This window comes from Gorilla gorilla, chromosome 14, assembly GCF_029281585.2.
Source record: "Gorilla gorilla gorilla isolate KB3781 chromosome 14, NHGRI_mGorGor1-v2.1_pri, whole genome shotgun sequence".
NCBI lineage: Eukaryota > Metazoa > Chordata > Mammalia > Primates > Hominidae > Gorilla > Gorilla gorilla.
Window position 1 is genome coordinate 75,335,174 of NC_073238.2, and position 13,407 is coordinate 75,348,580.

At 36.9% G+C, this 13,407-nt stretch overlaps 1 long non-coding RNA gene across 3 annotated transcripts in view; it reads left to right on the top strand.

Annotated features, from left to right (window-relative positions):
- LOC109029325 (uncharacterized) overlaps positions 1-13,407 on the top strand; it is a 110,540-nt gene that overhangs the window by 68,339 nt on the left and 28,794 nt on the right. For 2 of the 3 annotated variants that reach the window (XR_008670889.2, XR_002008382.4), the window contains exon 2: positions 1,003-1,154. This is a non-coding gene — a long non-coding RNA (uncharacterized lncRNA). Of the gene's footprint in view, positions 1-1,002; positions 1,155-9,730; positions 9,872-13,407 lie in introns of all 3 variants that reach the window. The other variant, XR_008670886.2, reaches the window with a different exon arrangement.

Below are 13,407 nucleotides of genomic sequence, written 5' to 3' on the forward strand. Positions count from 1 at the left end.
GATTGTGACTTCTTTGCAGGGAATCCCTAGATCTCTGCTCCCCTTGTAGGCTCTGTATTGCTTAACCTGCAGTAAATAACCACCTGAACATTTTTAAAGATTCTGTATGTATTCTTCATGGCTTAAAGAGGAGGTAGATGCCCTTTTCTTTCCTTTCTCCAGCTGATGTCTAGATTACTTCACAGTGGAAGGCAGGATGGTGAAACATACTGCATGGGACCCCATCACACCACAGTAGACAGACCATTCTTGTTGCTGTCATGCCATTGCTCCCTTCTACAATAAGAGGTTTGGTACCCAGGTAACACAATGGGCACCAGCAGAAGGCTGGCAACCACAGGATTTTTTTTTTTTTTTTTTTTTGAGACAGTCTTGCTCTGTCACCCCGGCTGGAGTGCAGTGGCATGATCTCAGCTCACTGCAACCTCTACCTCCTGGGTTCAAGCGATTCTCCAGGCTTAGCCTCCCGAGTAGCTGGGATTACAGGTGTGCACTACCACCTCCGGCTAATTTTTTGTATTTTCAGTAGAGACGGGCTTTCACCATGTTGGCGACGCTGGTCTCAAGCTTCTGGCCTCACGTGATCCACCCGCCTTGGCTTCCCAAAGTGCTGGGATTACAGGCGTGAGCCGCAGCACCCAGCCCATAGCACGGTTTTGATTCCACTTAAGAAATTAGCTACCTCCTCTGCCATCTTCCTCCTATGTTAAGCATTTGCAGTTGCTTCAGGCTTTAAAATTATTATTTCATTAAATTATACTTTCATGTATTGTTATAGGATATATAACAATATATTGCCATGACAAAGCTATTTTATTGTTACGGAAGTTAGGAATGTATAAAGAAAAAAAAACCAATAAAAAAGATAAAATCCTCTGGAACACTCAATTCCAGCTTCTTGTTTTTTTACATGAGATGAGGGAACGTTGAGGCTAATTTTTCTCTTTATGTCAATTTAAAGTATAGTTTTCCTAGGACAGTTTTTCTATTTATTGATCATAGGATCTACAGTGACTACGATAACCAAGTGCTACAAAAACGCTGTGACAAGGAATCTGAACAATAGAGATTTGAGGGAAACAAAGCACTTTCGACGAAGGTCCTGCTGCTTGTCTTCAGCTCGGTACCAATTAGAGCTTCACTGGAGGTGAAAAGTGAGTGTCTGAGAATCTTAATTCAGCCTTTTTTGATGTTTAGACAGAACCTACACACAGCTTCTACCATCTTCCAACTGCCATGAATCTGTTGTTTCTTTCTTTCTATTTTCCCTTTTCTTGATATTGCTTGTAGCTAATGAATATCTTAAAGCAAACACTTTTATAACTACCACCCAGGCCAAGAGATAGAACTTTGCCAGCCACCCCAAAAGCACCTTGGTGAATCTTGTTTCCATTATAATCAGTCCTATCAGAGTAAACAGCATCCTGACTTTTATAGTAATGGCATCCTTGCATTTTATTTTTTCAGTTTTGTCACCCATGAGTGTGCCCTTATACATTATATTTTAGTTGTTTCCATTTTAAAAATTGATGTTTTTAGATTTTCTTTTAATCTACTCATCTCCTCCCTCCGCCCATCATCTTATCCCCTTTTTTTTCCTTACAATTTACTCATTTAAAGACCCAGACAATCTGAACTGTCAGATTCCTATTGTTTGGATTTTGTTAACTGTGTATTCTTGGCTAAGTTATCCTGTTCTTTTCTCCTATTTCTTGAAAAATGGCAGCACCGTACAGAGGGTTAATCAGACTCATTTTGGCATTTTGGCAAGACTATAGGAGAGACGTAAACATGTGTCTGTTTTTGTTGGCAAACATTAATACACGATATATTGATTCATTAATTCGTTGAATGGAGGGCAGTACCAAATAGTGGTATTCTGTTATTTAAAAAATTATTACCGGAATTTAAAAATAAACAGATACTTTCCTTCATCTATTATGTGGTTACCCAATGATATAGTCATATAGGAAAGGCAGAATAAATGCTTGATTCTTTCTCTTTGTTTACCATCCTCTGAAGGTGATCAATTATTTTTTGATAATTAAATATTAGTGAATAGATTTATTCACATTTGTTGATTTTAATCCATTGGTAATTATTTTCCTTATAGATGCTAAATTTTTCCATCTTTGGCCATTAGAAATCTCATAAAGTTGGCTTGCCCTATTGACATGTTTCTAGTAGTCATGACTTATTTTTTGACAAGGTATTTCAGGCTCACCTTGCACATATTCTGGCCCAGACATGGAAGCAGACATTTCTCCAGGAAGCCCTTGGTTCTTTTAACAGGAAGAGGCAATTCAAAACCACAGTCTTGTTGCTAATAATGCTATTCTAACATCAGAGTACTCCTCCTTTTGTTGTTTCTGAATGGTTATAGACAACGTTTTTGGTTATAGACAACGTTTTTGGTTATAGACAACTTTTGTGTCTCCTTAGAATTTATATGTTGAAATCCTATCCCCTAAGGTGATAGTATTAGGAGGTGATGATGCCTTTGGGAGGTGTTTAGGTCACCCTAATCATTTAGGAAGGGAAGCCCTCATAAACAGGATTAGTGGCCTTAGAAAAGAGGTCCCAGGAGTACCCTAACCCCTTTCACCATGTGAAGACATAGTGAGAGGATGGTTTTCTATGAACCAGGAAGCAGACCCTCATGAGACACTGGATCTGCCTTGATTTTGGACTTTTCAGCCTCCAGAATTGTGTGAAACAAATTTCTTTGTTCATAAGCCACCCAGTTAACAGTGTTTTGTTACAGCAGCCCAAACAGCCTAAGACAAGTAGTGTTCAAAACCTGGTGGCTTGCTTTCTGAGACTTCCTTCATCTATGTCCTTCTTTTACCTTTCATGTGGTCATTGACTTTCCATCATCTCTCTTTTCCTTGTCCTATTCACTTTTTATTTTTATTTTTTAAATTGACACTGTATTAGTCTGTTCTCATGCTGCTAATAAAGACATAACTGAGACTGAGTAATTATAAAGGAAAGAGGTTTAATTGATTCATAGTTCCACATGGCTGGGGAGGCCTCACAATCATGGTGGAAGGCAAGGAGGAGCAAAGGCATGTCTTACACGGCAGCAGGCAAGAGGGTATGTGCCAGGGGAACTCCTGTTTATAAAACCATCAGATTTCATGAGTCTTATTTAGTGCCATGGGGGCAGTATGGGGGAAACCACCCCCATGATTCAACTGTCTCCACCTGGCCCCGCCATTGACACACGGGGATTATTATAATTCAAGGTGAGATTTGGGTGGGAACACAGCTAAACCATATCAGACACATAATAATTGTACATATTTTTTGGATAGTGATGTTTCCATACATATAATGTATAGTGATCAGATCAAAGTAATAAGCATATCCTTCGTCTGAAACATTTAACATATAACACTGTTGGATGACTCTAGTTAAAAATAACATATAGTTTCAAATAGGAGGGTAATACTAGAGTCATCCAATGGTGTTATAGGACATTAGAGATTATTCCTCCTACCTAGCTATAATTTTGTATACTTTAACACATCTCTGCCTCTCTCTCCCTTCCTCTTCCCCTTCCCCTTCTCAGCCTCTAGTATCCTCTGTTCTACTTTATTCTTCTATGGGAGCAACTTTTTTTTTAACTTCAACCTATGAATAAGAAAATGCAATATTTAACTTTCTGTTCCTGGTTTATTTCACTTAACATAATGTCCTCCAGTTCCATCCATTTTGCAACTAATGACAGAATTTCATTTTTTTTATGGCTAAATAATATTCCATTGTGTATATACCACATTTTCCTTATCCATTCATCTGTTGTTGGACACCTAGGTTGATTCCACATCTTGGCTATTATGAATAATGCTGCAATAAAAATGGGGATGCAGATGTCTTTTTGATATTCTGATTTCTTTTCTTTGGATGAATGCCCAGTAATGGTATTGCTGGGTCATGTGGTAGTCCTATTTCATTTTTTTTTTTTTTTTTTTGAGACAGAGTCTTGCTCTGTTGCCCAGGCTGGAGTGCAGTGGTGCGATCTTGGCTCACTGCAACCTCCGCCTCCTGGGTTCAAGCGATTCTCCTGCCTCAGACTCTTGAGTAGCTGGGATTACAGGTGTGCACCACTATGCCAGGCTAATTTTTGTATTTTTAGCAGAGATGGGGTTTCACCATGTTGGTCAGAATGGTCTTGAATTCCTGACCTTGTGATCCGCCCGCCTAGGCCTCCCAAAGTGCTGGGATTAAAGACATAAGCCACTGCACCCAGCCTTATTTGTAGTTTTTTGAGGAACCTCCCTACTGTTCTCTATGGTGCCTATACTTGTTCACATTCCCAACAGCAGTGTATAAGAATTCCCTTTTCTCGACATTCTTACCAAAATTTATTATTATTATTTTTAAATAACAGCCATCCTAACTGGGATGAGATGATATCTCATTGTGTTTTTGGTTTGCATTTCACTGATGATTAGTTATGTTGAGTATTTTTATTTTCTTTTTGGTCATTTGTCTTTTGAGAAATGTCTATACAGATTGCTTCCTAATTTTTGAATTGAATTTTCTTGCTTGCTTGCTTGCTTGCTTGCTTGCTTTCTTTCTTGAGTTTTTGCTTTTAAGATGTTTGGGTTTCTTATATATTCTGGATATTGATCCTCTGTCAAATGAATGATTTACAAATACTTTCTCCCATTCTGTAGGTTGTTTCTTCACCCTGTTGATTGTTTCCTTTGCCGTGCAGAAGCTTTTTAGTTTGATATAATCTCATTTGTTTATTTTTGCTTTTGTTGCCTGTGCTTCTGAGGTTTTATTCATATAATCTTTTCCCAGAGCAATGTCCTAAGTATTTTCCTTTTTTTTTTTTTTTCTAGTAGTTTTAAAGTTTTGGTTCTTACATTTAGGTCTTCGCTCTCTTTTGAGTTGATTTTTGTAAAGCGTGAGTGATTGAGATCTAGTTTCATTTTTCAGTTTCTTAAAGTCTAGACTGCTCTGCAGTCTAGATTTCTAGCTCCTTCAGTTCCTAATGCAGTTTTTTAATACTCTCCTGCTATTAGTTTGGGCAAAATCCCTCCTAGTTTCAGATGCTGTTTTCTAATGTACTTGTCATGATTTCCAGTGAACATCTGTTGGCTATTACTGGTGTTTTTTGTGCTTGGGGCCCTCAGACATCCTGTTGTTTCCCTTTACTTTCTTCCGCACATACACTGATACCATGTAGATCTTATGGCTATCGGTGAATTGTCTCTACTTGTTTTATTATTTGGGGTTTGTGTGGATGCCCTTGTCACTTAGCTTGTTATAAATACTATCCATTTTTTTCTTTATTGTCTAGCTACCTTATGTAAATATTTAAAGACATCCAAAAACTATGTGGCCATTATTTTCCCAGAATTTTTTATTTTTTCTGATAGACTGACACTAGAGAACAAAATAGCTTTACTAAATTTTCTTCTTCACCTCTAGGCATTTTAGATTTTCTTGTGTGAGTTCACTAGTTAGTTTTATGACTAATATAACTCATGTTCAGTTGATGTGTAATCATAGCATAAGTGATAAGACTGTCACCTGAAAATAAGATTTGAAAATAGTCACAGGATCATCATCAGCCACACTACTGTTATATGTCATCCTTTATTTTCTTTCATTTTCCTTTTCTATATTCTCTCTCTTTCTGTAGATAATACCTTACTACTTTCAGGGTTATATGCATCTTTCAATATTTTGTAGCTTTCTTGGAGCCAGCTTATAAAGAACCACTGATGTCCTTCTTGTACTCCTCCCTAACTCAGCCCAAGTCTGTCTTAATATAGAAGGGTAAGATGCCTCATGATATAAAATAGTGACCTAATTTAATTAGTCTTGTCAAAGGTAAATAAAATTAGTTTGGCCCATGAATATAAACATCCATTTGTTCTGCTTTATCCCCCACTTTAGATTTTAACTTCAGTCATTAAATGTTTGGGGCTATGTAGGAGAATTATGGCCAAAGGAACTATAGGAGGACGGTTGTTTCTCTTAGTTTCTGTAAACAACCTGACAAGGAGACTTGTTGCTTAATCAGTGCCTAATATGTTCATTTGGAATGCTCCAATGCTCAATTTTATTAGGCATCTACAAAACAAAGCTTGTTTCCCCCCTGCATTGCAATTAGTGTAATTAGAGTTTATGTGTGAAGTATCATGTATCTATTGTGTGGTGGTTTTTTAGAGGAACAAGGATACTGAATTACCTTACTAAGATTGCTGGTTTCAATAATTAGTTTATGGAGAATATTTAATAATACTTCACATGAGAAAATTAAAGTTCCAATCAAAGTAGCATTGAGTTATCTGGAGCAAGAATACGTTCTTGCTTATATTCTGCCCGCTCCTGAGAGCTGACTGCACATGATGTTTATATATAAAATGAAAAACAGAGCATAGCAAGATTATAAGATGAGTTTTTTTTTTGCCTGAGAGGCTAACAAGAATAAGTGTCATGCCATGCTAGCCCAGGGAACAAAATTGTAAATACAGGGAGGAGAAACAGGTTTTCAAGTTTATATTGCTGCTATCTTACGGGGATCAGCTTCTGTTGTTACCGTAATGTGTTATGTTGAAAGGGGCAGACAGGGTTGCTGAGTGGCTGGTTGGAGAGTACCTGAGAGATTACCCAAGAAACTCAGTTGCGGCACATGGTGGAGCAGCCTCTCAGGTGAAAATAAATTCACACAGCATGTGGTTATCTGCCTGGGAGTACTTGTCATTCACTGCATAGTTCATGTCTATGGAGAACCTGAGTATTTCTTTGTCAAGTGAGAAACTGCAAAATGGTAAGTGTTGTACTTTGTACAGACCAGCCCTGAGTTTCCTAAACCTGTTGTAAAGGTGGAGTCTGTAGATGGTGGCAAGAAACTGTTTTGGCCTTTTAGGACATCACATTTTTCAGCTGTAGTCAAAGTTCATCTGAAGTGGCTCCTGTTATTCCAGACCAATTTTTAATTGATATGCTCAGTCTATTTTCTCTTTACCCCCAAGCACCACTATTGATCACAAGCTAAGTTGGATCAAGTTGCTATGTGTAACATTGCCAGCTCTGTGAGCAGACTTTTTTCTTTTTCCAATCTTGGTGCCCTTAATTATACTCAACCAAATTACTGTTTAAGGAAATTCATATAAAGTTAGAGTTCATATGTAGATTTCTTGTTGTGAATTTCAGAGAGACAAGTGCTTTGTAGGGACATGCATGTAATTCAGGTGAGTGGGTAGTAGAAGATATTGTAGAGGCAGTTAGTGGTGTGTGTTGTATGGAGAAGTGTGAAGTTTCCTGTATTTTTTCATTCTGTCTAATATGAGAGACGTGGTATGACTTAGAAAGAAGTTTCAATGATGACAACTTTCAGTCTGTTCCTAGAAAAGGTTAAATCTTAGTTATTAATACTTTTACCACTTACCATGACAAATATTGTACCCCAGGCTGCCTCTCTGACAACTTACATTGTTTTTCTGCTTTGTTCCATAGAAGAGGCAGCTGTGTAATTTCGGTAGCTTTTTCTGTGAGAAATGATTTTCATTAAACATAGAATTAGTTACAACTTCCACTTGGAAGGTTAAGACCTAGCGCTCTATTTAGTCTTTTTGAAAGAGCTTAGGCACTAATTATTTCTAACTAGTGCGTTTCCTCTGGATTACTGACCGCTTTGAAAGAGTTCAAGTTGTTTCATTAGGTCCGTTCAGTCGTCTTGGAACTGCCAGTAACAAGACCAGGTTGCAGAGGATGTTGTCATTAAAACCTTTAGAAAAAAGTCTATGTAAAACTCTTTAAATTCGACTTCCAGAACTATGAGTTTCTACTATGACTATGGATCAGAATGTTTTTATTTGAAGAAAATGAATAAGATCATGTTTATGACACACAGCTCTTCTAAGGAGATTCATGGCTATATTAAACACAGTTCTGGACCTATTTTTTTCACGGATTTAAACTACAAATACTATCAAAATTATATTCCACTCCAGGAGATTACTGATTTCTACCATCAGTTTCTAGTTTCCTAGGCATTTGAACTAGTAGTCACACAGAACGGGCAACTTGTATTGTCAATTGAATTGTAACACTTGGATGGCTCCCAGGTGATGTCACAAATAACATTTATTTTCAAAATTACTTAGAAAAAACAGAAAAAAAGCACACAAAATATATTCTTCAGTGATCTTTGCATCCCTTTCAATATGTGTCTCAAAGGTAACTTTTAGGTAGCCCGAGATTGGCAGCGTCGGGCAGCAGCCAGCCCTGGTCCCAAGCTTCCTTGGAATGCCATGTCTCCGATGAGAAAACATGTGATGAAGACATTGAGCTGTCAGACAAAGTATTTGTGCCTCCCTGTACCCCTCACCTTACATGTTGTAGAGCTGTTGGTAGTAAGTGGTTGTTCAGCTAGGGACCACATTTTCCAGGATCCCCTTGCAATTAGATGCAGCCATTGATTGGATTGTAGCAAATGGAATGTGATTTGAAGCACTGCACATCACTTTCAAGTCTGGCTCATAAAAGCCTTCTACCTACTCTTCCCCAGGCTCTGTTTTCTAGCAGTTGGTTGGTATGAGGATAACACTGGGATGAACTAGCAGGCTTTGTGGTGAAGATGGCAGAATTCGTGTAATCCTGGGTTTCTGTGGCTTCATGGAAGGGCTACCTCTCCTGTTCTCCTGCTCAGTATTATTTGATGAACAAGAAAGAAATTTTAATTATGTTGGGTCTTGGAAATTTTTGGTTTTATTAGTCACAGCAGCTAGGGCTTCTCTAATAAAGCATGTAAATTCACCCAGGCATTATACATATGCCAAACCTAATAACGGAATTAAAGGCAGGGACAAGGCTGGCAAAGAGGATAAAGAGGTTGTTTTGGGTCCTAAATTGCCGAAGGTATCCCATGGAAGGAGGATACATTTAATTTATTTTATTTTCAAGATAAGAAAAGCTATTGCAAACTAATTGTAGAGTTGGAACCAGTGTAAGACTCAAACATATTCATTCTCCCGTTCACTCAACAAGTGCCCACTATGTGTAAACATTGTCCTACACATTAGGGTTAACTCAGTAAAAAAGAGAGACCAAAAAATTTCAGACTACCTCTTACCATTCCTGCCTCTACTCATCTTTAGTTGCAGTTGTCATAAATCAGTAAAATCCCACTGTTGTTTGCTCTTATAATTTTAGTTCTTTATGAATGTTAAATTGGTTTAGTTAGGGACCTTTCTGGAGGTGAAGAGAATACTCTACCTGGATTTCTTTGGTCTTTTCTCCTAACTCTAGCTTGGTTCTGACAGCAGAACAAATGGGAATATGTATGAGGCTATAAAATAACTGATGTTAAAATGTGCAGGATTCAACATTTAAAAGGAATTGCATTTCAATACAAGATAAAATTTCCAGATTACCTTGAGAATTGGGGCTATTACTGTTATATTGAAAGAATTCCAAAATGCTAAATTACCTGACAAGTTGTGGTGTTTTATGCGCTGTATTGATATTAGAGTATTTGTTTTGCTTCAGTGGGTACTTAATTATTTGTTTCTTCTTGACAGTGTGCTAGAATTAATTCATAGCATTATGAAGCTGCTTTAAACATCCTCTTGAGGGCAAGGGCTGGCTCGGAACCTAGTGCATCATATGAATGTTTTGCTCTCGGTTTAAATATATTAAATTAGAGTCATGAATTACTTCTAAAAAGAGACAAATTATAGCTTTTTTTTTTATCCTAAAGGAGATTTTTAGGGATGCAAGATGAAAGCAGCTAAACACAACTATAGGAAATGGAGGCTGTTATCAGCATCTAGCTTAGGATGGCGAGCCAAGCATGGCTCTCAGGTGCAACTCACATGGAGACGTGGCTCTCAGGTAAAAGGTACAACTCAGGTACACTTCTTTATCCATTAGCAATTAACAATTAGCAGTTATTTCCTATACAGAGCAAAAGTTCTAGCCAAAGGTCCTTTTCTTCAAAAATACAGAAGGCACAGAATGAGTTTACCTAAAGGCTTTATAAATCCTTAGTTTGTAAAAATTCTCTATTAGTAGTAGCCTATAGATAAGTGCGAATTAATATAACATTTACATATTAATTAACATAATAATGATAAGATCTTTAGTAAGTACAAAAACTCAGAAAATTAACCATTAATGTTCTTTATTTGGTGCTGAAAGGCCAAAATTTTGTGTTTTTCTTTTACCTGGAAGGTAACTGAGAATATCAGATAAAATAATTTTTTAAAAATATTCATGAGAGTGTTTTTTTCTCTGCAGAAAATGGAGTTCTAAGTATAGTAACAATTTAGTTACATAGTTACTTCCACTTCCAGAGATGTGATCCCTTGCTGTGTAAATTATGTTTTCTAATAAAAATGATACAGATGGGTCAGATTTCATGGTTAGATATTAGAAAGCCTAAATGAAATCCCATTCTTTCATGGAATTATGTTAGCAATTTTGGAAGGTAATAGTGGTCTTACTAATTCATTTTTTTGATGAACTCTTAAGATACATTTAAATGTGATTCTCATATTGATACTTGCCTTTTTACTAGGGGTTTCAGTAGAGGATAGTTTTGTGGAAAAATATCTGTCTGAATAAGCCATCCTGTGATTTTTCTAAAGTGGGTAATCAGGAGACACTTGGAAAGGAAAGAAAAGGAAAGAATAGGTACTCCTACATTCATATGGGGCATGAGTGTTTTTCTTTTCCCGTTATAACAGCAGCTGAAACAAGCTGGTTATAGGTCAAAGAGAATAACAGAAAAATGTTACAAAATTGATGCAAAAATTTAGCCTTTTCTTCATGTTCCTTAGTAATGCCAGCATTCTATATATTTTATGGTGATAACAATGGCGGTGCCAATGATTATCCATGGAACTGGACCCATGATCCCCCCATGTGTGCTCCATTTTCCTACCTTGTTCATTCTGTGAGAAGTGGATTTGGACAACATGTTGAGAGTATCCAAACGCAGCCCTTTCTGTGTTTGGAGGAAGTAATTTTACATTAGTTCTTTATTTATTTTTTTTTTTTTAGTTCTGTAGTTTTATATATCGTTGAAAAGAACATCTTCTGAAAATGGAGAGTCCATTCAGCAATCTAGCATCTGTGTTTGGTTGCCATGAAGGCCTAACCATTGCCATTTCAGGGGGGAGCGCAGGGGGCAGGGGGATGGGGGAAGAAAAGAAAAAGCAAGCACATAGACTGCATATTCGAATCAGCACCTCAAATTCATGATGCTAACTTACATGATATTTTCCTGGTTTGAAAGTTCTTATTGTAAGGAAATAAACACAAAACTGTCAAATAATATAGTATTAAAATACTAAAAATTAGTAGTATTAAACTGAAACTAATAATTTTAGACTAAAACACCATTTTAGTGCGACCAGTCATGTTTTGCTTAGAGTGAATGTAATTTCTTAAATGTTCATACAAAAGTTGGTGACTTTTATATGTCTCTCAATAGTAAATTTGATAAGAAAATCAGTTTTATCTTCTAGTATTATGTAGAAATTAGGCTTTTAATAAAACAGGATTTTAATAAATGAGATAAGTAGGTTTTTAATGATAAACTTTGACAAAATTTTTCAAATGTTCTTTCAGTTTCAGATATTGCAAGAAAAGAAGCAAAAAAAAAAAAAAAAAAAAAAAGCACAGTGTGAAAAATAGTGATGTGAACCTGATAGTCACTATAGGACTGTTCTCAAACAAAGTTAATATAATTGAATTAATTCTGACATGCCACATTCATATATACTGAGGCTTTTTGTTTTTAAAAGAAAATAAAAATGTTATATTATTCTTCTCAACATAATAAATTCCATAATGCTTTATCTTAATAAGCAATTATCTATAATAAACAATCTTTCACTATTATGGGCATTGGACTATGAAAATTTATTTTGGTTACAGATCTCTGTAAAGAATATTATTAAGTCATAATGAATCAAAGGAGCTTGATTCCTTTGCAAAGTGTGATTGGGGTAGATATATATTACTTTTATTGCATTCACATTTCTCAGGCGCTGATGCATTTTTCCTATGGGTTATTCTCTTAGGAGCTATGCAGACATCTGGACTGTGAAAAATATCTAAGTAATAACAAGGCAAACATTTTTACTTACATAATTCTTATATCAAACATGCCCGTTGACAAAAAGGAAGAAGCTTTATCATAAAGGGAAAGTTTTGTTAAAGTAAAAAATTGCAGCAGTATCTTAGAGTCCCACAGCAGCTCCTCTTCTTCATATTCACCAATAAATTTCTCCAGTGATATGGTCTGTGTCAGACAAACTTTTCATGTGGAAAAAATCTCAGAATTTACCTTCTTCTAGTGTGGTCCGTCCACCTCTTGTTTTCTGCTGGTCATCTGTCCCTTTGCCCTTTCCCTGCCCTATTATTGAGGATCGCTTCTGTTTGGCAGCAAATACACAAAAACAGAATGCCCATTTCCTGCCCGAGTGATCTTTCTAAATGCATAATGGACCATGTCACTCTTCAGTTTAAAATCATTCGGAGGTCTCTTTGTTGTCCTAAGTTTGAATTCCCAAAGCTCTGCTCTGAGTTTGCTGTTCTCCTGCTTATCAGTCTTCAAGTGATCCTCATTGCCTACGAAACAGCATTTGAGTAGGAAATACAGCCTGCAGCCAGGTTAAAGAGCATCTCGTGCCAAACCACAAATTTTATTTCATCTGATGCATCTTCACATGAGCACCAGCCAAAATGAATTCATTGTTTTCTCTGAATTTCTGACCTTTTCTGCTTTCATGATTTTGTTAGGTAAAAAGGATCTGTGCATATCCAAAATCATTAGGTATTGTGAAATTGCTCTGAGGCGTGAGTGTACTGATTTTACTCCTAAGAATAGGGTATGAGTTCCTATTGTGCCATAGTCTTCTCGGCACTTGATAATATTGGATGGGTATAAAATGGCAACTTGTTTTAGTTTTTTATACACTTCCCTGATTTCTAGTGAGGTTGAACATCTTTTCATATATTTATTGATGATTTGAGTTTTCCCTTTTATGAATTACCTTTTAATATCATGCTCATATTTCTTTCTTTCTCCCTTCCTTTCTTCTTTCCCTTCCTTCCCTTCCTTCCTTTCCTTCCCTCCCTTCCCTCCCTTCCCTCCCTCCCTTCCCTCCCTTCCCTCCCTTCCCTCCCTTCCCTCCCTTCCCTTCCTTCCCTTCCTTCCCTTCCTCCTTTCCTCCCTTCCTTTCCCCCCTCTCTCTCTCATTCTGAAACAGGGTCTCAATCTGTCAACTAGGCTGGAGTGTAGTGGCACGATCATAGCTCACTGCAGCCTTGAACTCCTGGGCTCTAATGATCTTCCTATTTTAGCTTCCCAAAGTGCTGGGATTACAGGCATAAATGACCGCACCTGGCAATGCCCATGTTTTTCTA